Source organism: Puma concolor, chromosome E3 (assembly GCF_028749965.1).
Source record: "Puma concolor isolate L17-30 chromosome E3, mPumCon1.1.hap2, whole genome shotgun sequence".
Taxonomy (NCBI): domain Eukaryota; kingdom Metazoa; phylum Chordata; class Mammalia; order Carnivora; family Felidae; genus Puma; species Puma concolor.
The window spans coordinates 28,912,323-28,930,196 of NC_141682.1; the positions used below are offsets into that span (position 1 = coordinate 28,912,323).

At 46.5% G+C, this 17,874-nt stretch overlaps 1 long non-coding RNA gene across 2 annotated transcripts in view; it reads right to left on the reverse strand.

The window, feature by feature from the left end:
* The window catches only part of LOC147573092 (uncharacterized), a 668,158-nt gene that overhangs the window by 62,995 nt on the left and 587,289 nt on the right, over nt 1-17,874 (reverse strand). The window contains exon 4 of one of the 2 annotated variants that reach the window (XR_015245517.1): nt 17,055-17,187. The exons of the other annotated variant lie outside the window; for it this stretch is intronic. This is a non-coding gene — a long non-coding RNA (uncharacterized LOC147573092). The remainder of the gene's footprint in view (nt 1-17,054; nt 17,188-17,874) is intronic. 2 annotated transcript variants of the gene reach the window in all.

Consider the following 17,874-nt stretch of genomic DNA (forward strand, 5'->3'; position numbering starts at 1 on the left):
AAGTTAAGAAAGAAATCATCTAGAAGTACGAACGACGTATGAGAGTGGCCGGAATTGTAAGATTTCGTAAGAAGTCTACATCTGCATCCTGTCTGCAGAGGAGGAGGAGAAAAAGGAGGAGGAATCCCTCACTTCAAATGAGATTAGGGAGATGTGCAAAATTTTGTAGAAAAGCCCCACCTGAATAAGGCTGTAGCAGTGTGAGCGATGAATCTGTTCAACAACATTGCAATGCCAATTTCCGCAAAATCCTCAAAAGAAGACAAAAGCAAGCATCATTGGATAGGTTTCCTGTTAAAACTGCCGAAGAATAGGGGCGCCTGGGTGGCTCAGTCGGTTAAGCAGCCGACTTCAGCTCCGGTCACGGTCTCACAGTCCGTGAGTTCGAGACCCGCATCGGGCTCTGTGCTGACCGCTCAGAGCCTGGAGCCTGTTTCAGATTCTGTGTCTCCCTCTCTCTCTGACCCTCCCCCGTTCATGCTCTGTCTCTCTCTGTCTCAAAAATAAATAAACGTTAAAAAAAAATTAAAAAAAACAAAACAAAATAAACTGCCGAAGAATAAAAGATGCCATTGGGCCAATAGACAACAGTGATTCTATTAGTGATAGTGAAAGTGGTCTTACACAATAACCCTCCTCTCTCTTATCTCCCCCACATCAGCCACGAAGGTTTCAAAGGTAAGTGCAGGTTAATTTGTTTATTTTTGTTTATATTTTGTATTTTCTTTATTATTTTGTATGATATTACAGTGTTGTAATCATTTTCATGTGAATATTTTTGGGTTGTGCAATGAATCATCTGAGTTTCCATTATTTCTTATGGGGAGATTCGCTTTGATATACAAGTGCTTTGGATTACAAACACGCTTCCAGAATAAATTATACCTGCAAACCAAGGCTTTACTGTGTGAGGTGATGGGTGCACCTAATGTGGCAATTATTCTACAATATCTACACATGTCAAACCATTGCATTGTATACCTTAAACTTATTTTTAATTCTTTTTAATGTTGCTTTTTTCTGAGAGAGAGAGAGAGCGCGAGAGAGAGAGCAAGTAAGCATGAGCAGTGGAGAAGCAGAGAGAGGGAGACACAGAATCCAAAGCAGGCTCCAGGCTCTGAGCTGTCAGCACAGAGCCTGACGTGGGGCTTGAACTCACAAACTGCAAGATCATGACCTGAGCCGAAGTCGGACGCTCAACCGACTGAGCCACCTCGGTGCCCCTACACCTTAAACTTATATAGTGTTATATGTCAATTATATCTCAAGAAAGCTGGGGAGAAACAAACAGAATTCTAGGAGAGTAGGTTACTCTTAGAAGATGCATGCTTTGGGGGTAAACATAAAATCTGCAATTTACTTTCAGATAGTTTAGAAAACTGTGTGTATATGTGTGTGAGTGTGTGTATGTGCATGTGGACAGAGAGAGAAAGGGCAGAAATTGCCAAGTGGCAATGACTTTGAATCTAAGGGGGAGGAGGTGAAGGTGGTCACTATTCTTCGAGCTCTTGTTTGGAGCCAGTCTTTTGGGGCTTAAATCTCCACTCTCCTGCTTACTAGCTGCACAATGACATTGGGCGAGTTCCGTAAACACTTGACGCCTCTATATCACCATCTTAAAGTGGGAATTATTATAGTAGTTACCTCACGGGATTTTTGTGAGTCTGCAATTAAGTTAATGTGCTTGGAAGCGTTCCTTGAATGAGGAAAATGTTAGTCCTATTTGGCCGTTTGTGATAGAAAGATGGATGAATGGATGGAACAACAGATCGATAGATCAATTGATAGATCGATAGACAGATACACACGTGGACAGATAGGTGGCTGGATGGATACACATGCATACTTGGATAAAAGCTACCAAAATAAATACACACATTATATAATGCCCACACCTGGAGTCCAGCATGCAAACACGGGTGTTAGACTCTGCTTTTCCCTCAGAAGTGTGCCTTGCCCCTCGTGGGAACAGAAGTGTGGCACATCAGCCACTGAGACCCAGAGCAACCTCCTGGCACCCACAGTAGAGGTGCCCTTTGCCCCCCTTCTGTCTGCTCCTTTCTCACGCACAGAGGCCACCTCCCTCCAAAGTCAATGTCGGTACCATCTCACTGTAAGTGTTGCCCTTGTCGATACGGGAGTCTGTCCGGCCGAGGATGGAGGCGCCCTCATGGTACCATATGCAGAATAGGGCCCAGTACCTGGAGGGCATTTTAAACACATCCCGTGCCATCAGGCTGTGTTCATCACTCAGCGGATTGACCAAAGAGGCACAGAGTCCTGCCGGCCCCGAGCCAAGCTCAGCTGGTCCATCCGGCCTGGGCATCCTGCCACGAACCTCCAGCTGAGGAGTGATCACTCTTAGGTCACCACGCACCAGTGGGGTGACCCAGTGAAAAGAAACCAGCCAGGGGTCCACAGCGGGCCCTCTGTGAATCCAGATTTGAGAGCCAAGCCACCAGGGACCTTCTAGCCAAGCTCCTTGGGAGGAGATTTTGTTTGCAGTAAGAAGCCCTTTCCTTTAAACAGTCTCTCTCTCTCCACCTTGCTCAAACACTGCAGCCACGCCGAACTGACCTTCGTTCTGTTTCCCTAACACACCTGGAACTTTCTTTACTGAGGAACTCTACTCGTGCAAATCCTCTCTGGAACATTCTTTCCTCCGCGAGCCTTAACTCACGTCTCCTCAGAGAAGCCATCCTGGATCACGCAACGTCAAAGGTTGCCTTTCGATTATCCTTTACCTTGAGACTGTCTTTCCCTTTCTCCGTGCCTTATCTTCCCATTGGTAAATAACCAATGGACAATAGTGTGGTGGGTAGTTTCTGCTCGCCTTTTCCACACTCCTAGAGGCTCCATTGGGCTGATGGGTGGTGCTCTCGTGTCCTCTGGTTGGATTCAGTCAATGAGAGGCAGGCAGAGAGGAGAGCAGGCTATTTAGTCACCCGGCTCACTGCCCGGTGGGTGATGGCTCCAGCCCCCTCCCTCGGGTCCTGATTAGGATCTCAGAGTCCTTACTTCACGGAATTGCTCCCCACTGCCCACGTGGTGCTGCTTCAGCACCCATGGTGGTGGTTGGCCTCTGGGGCCTCGGGTCCCCTGCCCATAGCCCCACCTACACCTTGTAAATATCCCCTTTCCTGACCTCCCTGCAGTTACCCCCCGAGGGTGCCACCGGCTTCCTGCCAGGATTCTGACCTGTGCAGTAAGAGTATCGATCTCCCTGGGTTGTTGTGAGAATGAGCTTCAGGGCAGGACACCCAGGAAGTGCTCAGATGATTCTTGGCTCATCTTATTAGTTGTTCTTTTCCTTTCTGTCACCACATTTTGCACTTGCTTGTGTGCTAAGGGTCCATTACCTGTCTCTGTAGGTTCGGTACAGAACCTCTTGCATAAAGATGCAGAGTCCATGTCTGTGTCTAATTCAGTCTCTGATGACCTGCTGCCTGGTGTGCAGCACACCCCAAAAATGTCTGAAATAAATGTCTGATGGACGAATGTACAAACAAATGAGTGAAAGAGGCCTGTTTTCCACTTTTGAGGCAGTTTTATATATTACACTGAATTGTGTGATAGGGCTGGTATTAGAGTGTTTCTGTCTCATGAGGACAGAAATTTCCAAAAGTATTACCTATTACCTTATTCCCTTTGATCCTGGGTGGTTAGCAAGCTGAGAGATATCATCACCACTTTTTAAAAAGTTTTTTTTAAATATTTACTTGTTTATTTTGAGAGAGAGGGAGATCAGGAGCTGGGGAGGAGCAGAGAGACAGGCAGAGAGAGAACCCCAAGTAGGCTCCACACTGTCAGCAGAGAGCCAGACATGGGGTTCGATCCCATGACTGTGAGATCATGACCTGAGCCGAAATCAAGAGTCAGATGCTTAACCGACTGAGCCCCCCAGGCACCCCGAATCACCATTTTATAGATAGCGATACAGAAAAACAAAGGGAAAGGGAGGGTGATACCACTGACTGTAAAACCTATTGTGCCCGGCCTCCGTCAGGCATTGATTTGACGGGCACAATTTCACATGAATTTCACAATGCTTCTCATAACAACATCATCAATGCAGATGGAGAACCAGGGGAGGGAGGGTAGAGGACCCACTGCCCATGCTCATGCCGGCTGGTACGTGGCCGAACTAGGATCCGGTCCTGGTGGGTGTGGCTCTAAATTGTGTGCTTTGCCTGCACAGCGGTTCTCCACCTATACCCTCTGGAGAATCTGTATACGTGTGCACAGGGAAAGGTATGCAAAAATATCAGGCTGGAACAGTAAAAACAAATGGTAATGATGCCAAATGTGTCTCAGTGGCAGAGAGGATAAATAAACCAGAACATTTAAGTGCTGCAATGGCACGAGGCAGTGAAACTGAATCGACTACAAGTATACATATCACCTGTAATGTGGAAGAAAACAACAAACTGAATGAAAAAAAATAAACTGTCAAAGAATGCGTTAGTAAAACACCATCTTATACCAAGTTTCAGACATCCACTAAACATTATCATGCATTGTTTAAGGATACAAATATGTACTAGAAAGGCTCCAATTCAAGGGATTAGAAGCACCGAATTCAAAATTGTAGTCAAAGGCATGGGGATGATATTGTAGGAGAGGAACCAGGGGTCTTAGTGGTTCCCATGATGTGGTCCGCAGGCTGGGCAGACGTTTGATGTCTGTTCTATTATTTTATACGTTATTTTTCTAGAGGAAATACTTCATTTATAAACAAGTGGCGCCTGGCCTAAGGTCACCCAGCCAGTCAAGGACAGAATGCACAAGGATCTATGCCTCCTGACTCCTAGACCAGTGCTCTCTCTCCCCTGCAGCAAGCTGTGCACAAAGCCGGTAATTATCCCCACTGTGCAATGCGGGCAAGAGGTGAGAGGCAGTGTTGAGTCACACTTATCTTTACTTCCCTCCCTCCCTGATTACTGCTTTACTGTCACCTTTGGCACCTTCTTTCAAGGGGTCCACATCGCTCTACAGCCTGGATGATTTGGTTTCTGTATGGCTTCAGTGTAAGAAAGAGGAACTTCTTTTCACAATCAGAAAGTTTAAAAAAAAGACAGGGGAAAAGTAAACATCCCATCAAGAAGCTGTCATGGAAGGCACTCTTGTTTGGCTGCTCAGTGGCCCTTCTGTGCTAGCAGAGAAGCAGGCCATGGTGACTACTCACTTTCCCAGCCTCCCTATGGCACAGCCAGCGACCTAATCTCCATAGAGAGAAAATATGCAGAGAGGTTTCTGGGAGATATACCCCCTGTTGGTAAAAAGGGGGAAGCTACAAGGAGAAGGCTTTCTTCTCTCTTTCTGCTTTGTATATTGGTGGGTGATGATGTGATATTTGGAGGTGTGGCAGCCAAACTGTGACCATAAGGAAAGGGCCAAGAGACTCTAGAGATGCTATTGAGTTGAGCTGGTGAGTGAGCTCTGGGATCACCTACCTCTGGATTGCCTCTTAAGCACAGCAAACAAGCAAAAGCACTATTCAATATTGTTAATATACTTTTACTCCAGAGTTCTATTACTAGCAAATACACGTACATCATGATTGTCTGGGGACAGGGGGGATGTAGGCCTTTTATCCAGGTACAAATCATCTGGACCCATGAACTCAAAAGTCACCTGTTAAAATACATAAAGAGAAGCTTGCCACTCCTCTACATGGACCCTGCAATGGTTCCTTCTTGCTCTTTGGATAAGAATCAAATTTGTAAGCCGTCCCTCCTGGCCCGGCCTCGCCCCTGCCTGTTCCCAGGCGCACCTTGGGTTACTCTCTCCATACGACTTACAATGTGCCAGTCACAGTAGTGATGTTGTTGTTTTGTTCTGTGTCATTTACTTTTTCCAGTTGGCCAACCCTTTCTCAACTCAGGGAGCCTGCACGGGCTTGTCCTCTGCCTGAACCGCTCTTTTCTTCTCCCTCTGCCTGGCTGATGACAAAGTGTCATTATTTGATCTCATACTACCCTGATTCCTTCCTTCCTAGCTCCATACTTCCTTAGTTTTCTATACATTTATGTCTTTTCCACCCGTCTCCACCAACGGAATCTGGGCTCCACAGGAGCAGATGTCGTGTTGGACTTCAGTGCCTCTCTAGCCAACGCACAACATAGGCCTCTTCCCCCCAAGCGAAGATCTGAGCACATCACCCCATCCTCAAAACTACCGAAGATAATGGATGCTAGCCAGCGTTATGAGCGTGCCTTCTCACTGCCTGTGGTTAAATCTCATGTCCTTATCCTGGCTCTCAAGATCGTCTTTCATGCATCCTTTTTCTCATTCATTCAAAATATATGTACGGGGCACCTGCTACATTCCAGGCACTGTTCTAGGAAAAAGCACCTTTCCTCCTGTGTCTTCTCCCCACTGGACACCAAGTCACCGGCTGTCCAAAACCTTCTCCGTTCTCACCACCTGAGCTCTCAAAACCACAGTGGGATAACATTCTTTCCATGATCTTGCTCAAACTCTTGCTTTTGCCTCCAACACCTTCCCATTCTTTGTCCACTCGCTAACTCCTTAACCAGCGTGTAAATCCTACCCTCCGTCTTGTATTCAAAAACGTGTGTTAGGCCCCTTCTGGGTATCTCCCTGTCTCCTGCGTCCCTGGATGGAGACACCACGGGGACATAGATCGTGTGTGACTGTTCATTACCTCTATTTGATGCCCTACATAGCCGGCCCGCATGATCGGCTCAATTATGGGATGGAAAAGGGAGCCTGAACAGAAATTTACAGCTTTTTTTTTTTTTTTTTTTTTTTTTTACCTCCAAAGGCTTACAACCTCTGAGCCAAGAGCCTCCAAATACTTTTGATCAAGGACGCCCCCTTCAAAAAAAAAGTGAACGAGGGGCGCCTGGGTGGCGCAGTCGTTTAAGCGTCCGACTTCAGCCAGGTCACGATCTCGCGGTCCGTGGGTTCGAGCCCCGCGTCAGGCTCTGGGCTGACGGCTCGGAGCCTGGAGCCTGTTTCCGATGCTGTGTCTCCCTCTCTCTCTGCCCCTCCCCCGTTCATGCTCTGTCTCTCTCTGTCCCAAAAATAAATAAATAAACGTTGAAAAAAAAAAAGTGAACAAACACCCGGTTAGGTGACTAATTACCTATAAATTCTATGTTGAACTGTATACCTTCCAAATGACAATGCACATGCAAAAAAGAGCCACTGAAAAGCACCAGATAACAATGTAAAATGAGCAGAAATTCTAATGTTTTCATCCAGCATCCCACCGGATCGCGTAACCTTTCCCTGTTTTAGACTGTTTTGACCTAACCTCAGAGGATCAGAGGATAACTGTTTCTAGTTCACACAGAATGGGTATGAGCATCTTCTGGGGAAAGGCAAGGAATCGCAGCTAGAATGACAGAGAGGTATTTTTCTCGAGGCTTCTACGTCTGTCGCTCCCCAGGATCCTGGCATGTCTTTTCTCTGACTCCCTCGAATCTTGTTCCAGCCAGAGCAGGGGCCCGGCAAGCTAAAGGTTTACTTATTTTTTTTTTCCCCTCCTCCTCCTGGCCTCACCCATTACCTGGGATTAAACAAGACTGAGGGGCTGGTCTGAATTCAAGAGCGGGATTTGAAGGTGCCTGGCCCTTATCTTGCTGGGGTTTCTTGTTGTACTTGGAAGAGCAACTTTTACTTCTCAAGGTGGGTGGGGGATTTCTGCGAATGTCTCATGCTTTGGAAAAAGCAAGGCTGCCAGGAGACGTGTCCAGATACTGTTTCCTTTGGTGTCACAACAGTTTTCAAAGAGCCACGCCATCTCCTCCCCCATCCCACTCAACTCCAGCCAAATGAGATCCAGCTGCGTCCCAGGCCTCCCCTGTACCCTCCCCCCAACCCCCCCCCCCAACCATCCACCAGCTCTACAGTGAGCCGCCCCTGTGGAAACTTCCCAGCCTGTGTCTCTGAGCTGACACCCGGAACCTGGCTGTGCTCATTATCCAGACCCGGGGTCTCAGCAAACTCTCTGCCAGGTGCCTCCCTTGGAGCAGCCAGGGGCTTGGGAATAAGGCCACCAGATGCCCCTCTAAGTTAACCCGCTTTCTTCCTGGGCTTGGCCCTGCGTGCCAGTTTGGGTGACCAGACAGGTTGCTTAGGCCTGTCCTAGTTTTAGCACCGAACATCTCATGTCCCCCAAACCCCCTCACTCCAAGAGCGACCAACTCAGAAATTCGCAGGACACGATGCAAAATGAAAAGTGCAGGAATTGCTGGAAACCTTAGTAAGAATTTCAAGACTGCGATACCAGAGCATTAAGCCACATGCGGTGTCCTGATCATGGGGCCCTTGTGTGACTGTACCTGCTGCTCATGGAGCCAGCCCTGCTCCCAGGCAAACCACGAGTGCTACCCTACTCCAAATATATAGATCTAGTAAAAAACAAAAACAAAAACAAAAACAAAAACAAAAACAAAAACAAAAACAAAAACAAAACTGTGGTTACCTCCACAAGGTTGTTAGTTTCTCAAAGCAACACATATCACCGAGGCAACAGAGCTTGCCTGCCATCCTTCCATCCATGCCCTCGCCTAGGCCAGACCTTCCTGAAACACACAACCACTCCACTCCCCCGCTCAGAGCCCTTCAACGCCCTCCTGGCTGTCCAGAGTATGCGCAGATGGGACTGACAATAAGGACACAAAAACTGCAAGGTGCGAGTAGTGACTTATCTTTGCTATACTGTTGCTTAACTATGTCCCAACATAAAACTCAGCATCAACGCCCCGTGTGCTCGTAGCTCTTATCCAATGGCGAAACCAAATTTATAAATTAAAACAAAAAAAGTCAGACTACAGAACCAGGAAACTTCAGATTAACAACATCAATTCGGTGGGTTGCTTTGCCAAAACTACAGGGCCTGTGGCGGAGGGAGTAGGGTACCACATTGAATGCTGGGATGTGGGCCCTTTGTCACTGTGTGCTCGTCCCAGGATGGCTCAGGTCTCTGGTCCCTTTCCTGAGTTTGAACAAGGTAGGATAACTTTGTTCGAATGCCGCACTCTGACACTATTAGAAACTCACTTGCAACAAAGCCACCCTTTAAGGATCGGTTCCATGTCTGCTCTTTTCCCAATAACCCATGACAGTGAAGGACATGCTAATTAGCGCTGGTGAGATCATAAATATTAATGCAGACATGGACACTGTCATTCCATTGCAACTGTAAGTGCATTCCATTGCAGGTTATAAGTGGGCCACCCAAATGATCTAAAAAATACCTATGCTAATTTTAAAATTATGGGTGAACTAGGACTAGCAGTCATCAGCATTTACTGACCAACTCCTATGTGCCAAGCACTGTTGTAAGTTCTTGCCAAATTATCATTTACTTAATGCTCACAACTCTATAGGGTAGACAGTATTATTAATGCCATATTATCAATGACAAGACCAAGGCTCAAAGTGGTGACCTCAACTTGTCCTGAGTCATCTCACCAGAAGGTGTCTAAGAAAATCCTCAAAGTGAACTCCCGGACCGCTGATCAGGCATAAAGGACCTTGAGAGGTTCTTGGCTCTCGTCTGGCATCCCTGGCCCACAGAACAAAGTTCAAACTTCTCCATTTGCCAGTAAAAGACTTCTCTGTCTTGCTTGTCGACCTCCCCATCTTATCACACATCTTTAGTGCTGCTAAGGAAACTCCAAGAGGGGCATCAAGCTCTTTCACATTTCTCTGTTCTTTATGCTTAAAAGTCTTCTCTCGGCCTGGGATGTTCTTGTCCTTTCCTACCTGCAAACCTCTGTGTTCTGCAAGATGCTCAGTGTCACTTCTCTGGGATGCTGTTTCCAAATAAGGCAAGGCTGATGATACTCCTTCGTGTTCCCACAGTGCCAAGGTCTCGAGCTTTTTTTCCCGAAGACATCATTAGCCTCCTCACGGCCCCAGCACTGGAAGCCCTCGGCGCTAAGCCAGCCAGACCCTCCTCTTGTGGAGATTTTAAACTAGATGACCCGGAGCCTGGGAATGTGGAGTCAGAGGCTGTGCTATACTAACACCTGGCACGTATTTGTTCAATGCTTACTTTGCACTGGGCCCTGTTCTAAGGCCTGTGCGTATTTCACCTTATTTCAAGCCCACAGCAATCCTACAAGGTGAGTACCACTGTCTCCCTATGTTACAGGTAAGGAAGCTGGCGGGCAGATAGAATGATGACTCCCCCACCATCGTACCAACAATGGCAGCACCAGCATGTGAATCTGGAGTCCCTGCTTCAAGCCTTGAGGCCATGCTGCCTCTTCTACTTCAGGAGAGCCAAGACTGGGGTGGCTGCTGTCATGGCAAAAGCCCGGGAAAGCTGGGAGTGCATCAGAGACTTGATAGAAAAAAAAAAAAAAAGGAGATGCTGGTTCCTCGTGAGTACACAGGAGCAACGGCAGGACAGAACTCAAGCCCACAGAGAGAAGCAGAGAGATTCGTTTGTCCCCAACCACTGAGGCCCCAGCCACTGTTCCTAAGGACTTGCTGGACATCTTGTCTTGGAGTCAAGGGCTCCCCTCACACCTTTTCCATTGATGTGTTTTTAAAACCCGACTTAGACTGGGTGAGTTTCTTTTCTTTGCACCAGTACTAAAAAAACACAAAAACACTGGAAATCCACCAGCCCTATGAACACTACGGCCCTGAGAACCAATATGCATTTTTGCTGCGCCTGAAAGGAAGCTTGCCTGTTGGCTCAGGAGGCAAGATTTGGATCATACTTACACAAACTTTTTTCGCATAAGTATATCCCATGCAATGACATTTAGAACACACTTACACTAAGAATTCATTTGTTGTTTCTCTGAAGTTCAAATTTCACTGGGTGCTCTGTATTTTATCTGGCACCCCTAATCGGGGATCGTGTGGGAACTGCAGAATCCCAGGCCTCCCGAGACCCCCGAAACCAGAATCTGCATTTTAACAGTCGATTAGCATGCATATTAAAGTTTGAGAGGTCCAGCTAAAAGATGAATCAGAAGATAAATACCTAAGACAGTATAGCAGCTCCTTGGTCATCAGAAACCCAAACTCTTCCTATCTTTTTCTCTCCAACATCCCTATCTCATGGTTTCCATCCTCTGGGCCACTTCATGGTCCAAGAGAGCTTCTTGGGGTTCTCTCTACAAGTCTGGCCTCCAAATGGAAGCAAAGGGGTAAGATCAAGAGCGATTGCCCAAGGACTCCACCCAAAGGCCTCCCCTCACATCTCACTAGCTGCTGCTATCTGCAAGGGAAGCTGGGACATGTAGTTTTTCAGTTGGGCCCAGGTAACTCCATGACTTAGGTGTGCATATGTGTTTGGGGGGGGGGGGGGTTGTTATTGACCAAGTTGTCCAGGTTGACCAGGTGGCCCTGACCATGGCAAAGGAGCAGGGAAGGGCAACCAGACCCCTAAAATAAGATGACTTCAAAGAAAGGGGTAAGTCCTAGCTGTGTTAATTACAGTGCTCAGTTCAACAATAGGGTCCCTGAGTCTCTTCACAGAGGAGACATATTTGGGTGTGGTTTTGGCTGATGCAGGAAGCTCCCAGAGACCCAGAGACCTTAACACGATGCTTGCACTCCTGAGAACAATGGCTGATCGGAAGAGTTGTGGTTACAAAACGAGCACGAAACAGTGTTGGCTGTGCCGAACCCCAAGGAAGCGGATTGTGGACTCTCACAGAACCACTGCAGCCTCTGTTGGGATTTAGGTTTTACCAAGTGGAGCGTCTGTGAGCGGGGCAGAACCGGTCTTCCACAGCGACACCATGTGGCTGCGAGAAGCAATGGCAGCGGTGGGCTGAGCAGACTCCTGGCCTCTGCTCATTGCTGAGGATGCCTGATCCCCTCCAGCCTGGATAAGCCCTGGAGGAGTAGGACCGCGGCGGAAGGTTCTAAGTGGAGTACTTAGCGTCTCACTGGTAAAGACGTGCAAGTGTTTAGCTGGAAACACAAACGAGACGTGAACACGTTTGCACTCTGAGAGTGACGAGTGGAGAGAATCAACGTGGTAGTGGGGATGATGGTGAAGGAGGTATTTTTGGTGAGGACAACTTTTCGTTGCCCATCAAATCTCACCCCTTAAATTGGAGTAGGCCAAACCCATAGCTACTCTGGGATCTTTTCAAGCCGCATTTCTCTCATGTAATGCCAAACTGGATTGAATCAGGGTTTCTTGATGTTTGTTATATGCACCATGCCAAATACACTTCCAAAGCAAGAAGGATTTCTCTTCAAATAGCAGTTGAGCACAGCAGGCAAGTCGTGACTGGAATTAGCCTGTTCCGTGCTGCCTTATTAACAAACTGCCTCGTTGTTTTTTTTTTTTTTTCAACGTTTTATTTATTTTTGGGACAGAGCATGAACGGGGGAGGGGCAGAGAGAGAGGGAGACACAGAATCGGAAACAGGCTCCAGGCTCTGAGCCATCAGCCCAGAGCCTGACGCGGGGCTCGAACTCACGGACCGCGAGATCGTGACCTGGCTGAAGTCGGACGCTTAACCGACTGCGCCACCCAGGCGCCCCAAACTGCCTCGTTTTTAAGTGGCATTCCTTTTGAGGCAATTTGCAGAAAAGTGATAAAAATGCCCTCTGCCAAATCATAACTCCTTCTAGAGGAGTACGCAATGACCCCACTTACTCTATTCTTTATGGGTGCTCCTGCAGAGACAGGCCTGGAGGGGTGAGAGACAGGTGAGATGTCTGCCTCCCGGCAAGGGAGGGAGCCCACGGAATAAGAAGCCACAGACGGCTGAGTCTGGGGGACATACTAAGAGCTGTCAATGAGAAGAGGGAGGGAGGGCTCCAGTCTTTGCAGGCAAAGTGCCTGGTTAGCCAAAAAACAAACAAACAAACAAACAAACAAACCAACCAACCTACCCCAAATCCCCAAGCAACCAAAAACCCTTTTGTCTCTACATATAAGGAGAATATTTAGAAGAGGGAGAAGAAGAGGGAAAAACATTAGGAAAAGAAGGGAAGGGGGAAGAGAGACTGGAATGTAAAGAGCTGAAATATTAAATGGATTGTGTAAAACCCACCCGATGGTTTCAGTGCCTGTGATTCATCGGTTACAAGTGGCTTCAATTTCCTTTGAAATCCAGATGTGTTAGAAAAGACGACGGAACGAGGGTAGGATAAAAGGGAGCCTGGGTCTGATAGTTTCCCTGAAAACAGAGATTTGGATATTTTTGGTCACCCCCTCTGGTTTCTCAGTGCTGGCTGGATTCAACAGATGGTGGAGGACAAGTCCACTCTCTGGAGAGAAAGGGGTTTCAGAGGCTGGAACACAGAGCTCAGAGCCTCCAGTGTGAAGAGAGATTGCAACTAGGCCATGTGGGAATTAAATCAGGACCTCAGCTTATTGCCACAGCTTGCCAGTGTTACTACAGCCCACGGTTGGCTCTGAGCATCTTTCTAAAACATACCAGCAACTGTGGCTTCATTTTGTAGATGCAGCTCCAGACGTTGTTTTGAAGAATGCCAGCTTTGTTCCTGACCTCCCACAGCTCACTTTTTGCAGAATTCAGATCGCATCAATGTCTTGAGGATGATCTCCATCCCCTCTTTGACCAAATCTCCCCATACATTCACTCTGCTCCAGCCACACAGGCCTCTTCAGAATCCCTTGGCCATGGCAGGCAGACAAGCACCTACCTCAGGGCCTTTGAATGCGCTGTTTTCTCTGTTTAAAACTCTTATTTCTCAAGACATCTGCTTGCCCCTCATGTCTTCAGGTCTCACCTCAAACACCACCTTCCCTGATGGCTCTCCTTGAAAGTTCTAAATGGCCCATTGCTTCCTAACTCCCGTGTCTACTTCACCAATTTTTTTTTTCTCCTAAGCACTTATTCCTATCTAATATGGTACATAATTTACTGGTTTAATGCATGCTTTGTGTCTCTCCCAACTAGATTGAATGCTCCATGAGGACAGGCTGTTGGTTTGTTCTGTTCACTGCTCAATCCCCAGTACCAAGGACAAAGCCTCCAACATGGTAGGCCCTTAATATACGTTTGTTAAATGAACTAATAAATACATAAGAATGGGTGTTTAGGGGGGCACCCGGGTGGCTCAGTTGGTTAAACATCTGACTTCGGCTCAGGTCATGATCTCATGGCTCGTGAGTTTAAGCCCGCGCCGGGCTCTGTGCTGACAGCTCAGGGCCTGGAGCCCACTTCAGATTCTGTGTCTCCTCTCTCTGCCCCTCACCAGCTCATGATGTCTCTCTCTCTCTCAAAAAAAAATTATATATATAGGCATTTAGGCAATTCAAAAAGATGAGAGCATAGCAGAGCCTGGAGTTAAGCAGTCAGCGGAATGCTGGGCTCACAGTGACTTGGTTTCATTTCCACAAGAAACTCAACTATATACCTGTTAGAATATGCCCACGTTGGTCTGTGCGGAAGACCCAGGGACCATGGCCAATGCTAGGACCACCCTGGGGATGGCAGAGATGCCCTTCATTGTGCCACACCTTAGCCAGAGCCCCTGATGGCTCCCCCAGGGTCATTTGCCTTGACCTTTGCATTCAAGGCCCTCCCCAGCCTAGTACCAATCAGCCTTACTTTCTGTATCTCTAATACTTTCCCATACGATGTCCATTCACACAACAAAATGTCTCATGTTTACCTTAAAAATCCATCCCAAGTTTGCATTCAACTCCATTATATAGTTTTGCTTGGTAGAATATTAAAAGAACAGTTTTGTTGACAGAATCTTAAGTTTAGCTTAACTCTGTCACTTTTACTCATTGAAATGGGGTGTCAGGACATTCCACAGATTCAGGGTTTCTGTTTTCCTTCTCAGGGAGTTTCTCAGTATCTCGGGCCCTTGAATATACTAAGAACGACTGGCTTTTCTTTGGTGGCATTTGTTTAGCAACATACAAAGTGTAATCCTGGAGCTCAGCCCCATGCAATGTCTACCATGCTGTTCAACCCACAGCGCACATTGCCATATACGCCATATAATCACATTGACACACACACAAACATAAATACACAGACATGCTGCATCAGACACATACAAGACACAAACATGAAGATGTACACACGAGTGTAGACACATATGAGGCAAGCATCCATAAAGACATGAAATTTCTTGGTCTAAGTTCAGCTAAGCTCTCAATGCTGTGTGTAGACAATCCTGGAAGATAACATGGAAAGACACCAACAGGATCATGCTTAATGAGAAAAGGCATGGATTCTTCATCCTCGTAGGTGGCCCATTTCCTTTTTCTCTACCTAGGATTGACTGTCTCGACCCACTCAAACTTTTGGCTTGGTTTTGTACTGAAGTGACCATAGCCCAACCTTATGCTGGGTGGTTCTGATATGACCTGACTTCACCAAACCATTAAGTAAGTCACTCTACAGGCATTATCTTAAGACAAAGTATTTGCATTGGGGAGGTGCTACAGATAACAGTAGGAAGGGCTCTGCTTCGAGAAGCAATAAGGAATCGTAGGCAGGGAAAAGTCAAAATAGGAACACACTTACAACTCTTAATTTTTTTTTTTTTTTGATCCTTCAAACTGAGGTAAGTGTTCTGAGGGTGGAACCTGTGACAATATGAAGTCACCGTAACGGATGTGACAAAGGAAGCTATTTCAGGGGAGTCAGGCAAGAGTGAGGAATCTCTTTGCCCTCTTGCCCTTCCAAGCCTCTTTGTATTTTCCCCCTCTTCTAGCTATTTTGGAAACAATCTCAAAAGGCTTTCTCTACTAGGTATGGAACTATTCATCCCATATCACAAGTCTGGGATATAAGGCACACATATGCAAACATGTTCACACGTGTGTACACACACACATCCACAGGGCTAAAAGTTTTCAGGAAAGTTTCTTTCTTTCTTTCTTTCTTTCTTTCTTTCTTTCTTTCTTTCTTTCTTTCTTTCTTTCTTTCTTTCTTTCTTTCTTAATGAAAAGCAATGTGGCAATTGATAAGCGCCATATCAATCTGGCCACGAAGTGAGAACTTTTTAAGGAAAGGAAGAATTGTTCTCATTAAGCCCTAAAACAGTATTGTTTTCCATTGACCATCTAAACCAATTTTCTCTATGTAGAATTGCTGTGTTAAAAAAAATTAGCTGTTGATACCATTCAATACCAATTAGATGGATTTTCCCCTCAACATAAGGTGCACTTGTAGTTTTTCTCAGTCTCATAATTAAAAAAAAGGTGATAAGCTATGTGTTCTGAATCAATTCACTTAGATTCCACTGGGGCAAAATGGAATGTATGTTGCTGAAATAAACAACAAAATCTCACTGCTCAGGACACCTAAGGTGGTAGCAATAACGACGTGTTTTTGTTCTTCACCTGAGATCCACTGACCCAAGATATCTGTGGCTAGAATTCCGGAGTCTGTGAATTGGGTGAGAACAATTTGCTTATCGGTTGTCACAAAGTTCCACCTAACACTGAGCATGTCAGTCAATGATGAGTATAAAGAAAAATGACTATAATATTAGTAACATCTGTGACTTTTCACTTACAGAAATCATAGCTAAGATCAAACTACAGGCTTCTTTTGTAATGCAATGTAGTGTACTTTATGCATTTAAAAACATCATTGTAAGAAGGAGCCCATAGGTGACCTCAGGCTGCAGATGGGGTCCTTAGCACACTAAGGGTTAAAACCCCTGTTCTAGGAAACCTGGGTCAGGAGGAAGCATCAGCGTCTGGCACAGCTGGTGGTGGTACCCGAAATCCCATCAGGAAACGCCTTTGGGCCCCGAAGCCTTCCCCACTACCCAGCAAAATGCATGTCCAAATGCCCCGGGATGAAATTTTTGCTACTGTATTTAAGGTTCTCTGGAGTGGCACTGGAGGTGAGGAGGAAGGATAAAAAGATCTCCCCCATCCCTCTGCATATTTAAAAATGGTATCTTATTCTGCATCAGTAGACGGTAAACTTTGGCCCCTTCATATTCTGATAGAAAAAAACTTTAAAAATTTATTTTTAATAAACCTTCTTTTTTAGAACAGTTGTTAGGCCGTGTTTTTTTCTGATAGTGAGCCTGGATCTGAGTGCAGACTGCTCCCCACACCTCACCTGTGTTCCCTCATTTGTTCTCACCACCCGTTTGCGGAGACACTGTCAACGAATCCGAATCCTCGTCGGTGTTGCAATACGCCTGCTGCACCACTCCTGGAATTGGATGGTGAGAGGAAAGTCCACTCCCAACAAGGCGCCATTTCTTGAGATAAGGCTGAGAAACAAAGGAAGCACCAGCATTAGCCATTTCTCTTCTACTGAGTTGTAATTAGGCTGCGACTTTAGGCTGTGGCTCAAATACCTGACCTTTTTAAAAAATTCCAATAGGCTCAGGTTCAGGGCACCCGCCCACCTAAACTTCCTTCCTGGGAATGGTCACCTGCCACCTGGTGGCTGAATGGGGAATTGCACCCTTCCCTTGGCCCAGGAAGGCGATCACGCTGGAAGGGCCAGGCTGGACGGGCCAGGCTGGACAAGGCTGAACCCCCATTGCCCTGACAAAGCAGGACATCAGGGAAAATCTGAGGCTGAGGCTCTGCACCTAGCACTGGGTGAAATGTCGATACCCTCAGTCTACACTGTGGACACATCTGGATGCCTTATGGAACTGTTTCCACAGTACCTCTGGCCGGGTAGATGTAATCATAGCCTCCATCAGAAGGTCATGTTAAGAGTTTTTCTGAAAAAAACTAACTTCCTGGGGAAAACATACTCAAACAGAACATAATTACAACTTGTTACATCTAAATGATCCTGATAAGTGAGTTGCTCTTGTTATTGAGACTTTGTTTGATGCTAGGCACTGTGTTGTGCTTTGCATACAACATCTCATCTGCTTTTTTTCTTTTTTAACAGCTCTGAATGCTAGAAAGTAAATAATCTCGTGATGAAACCGAAGCTC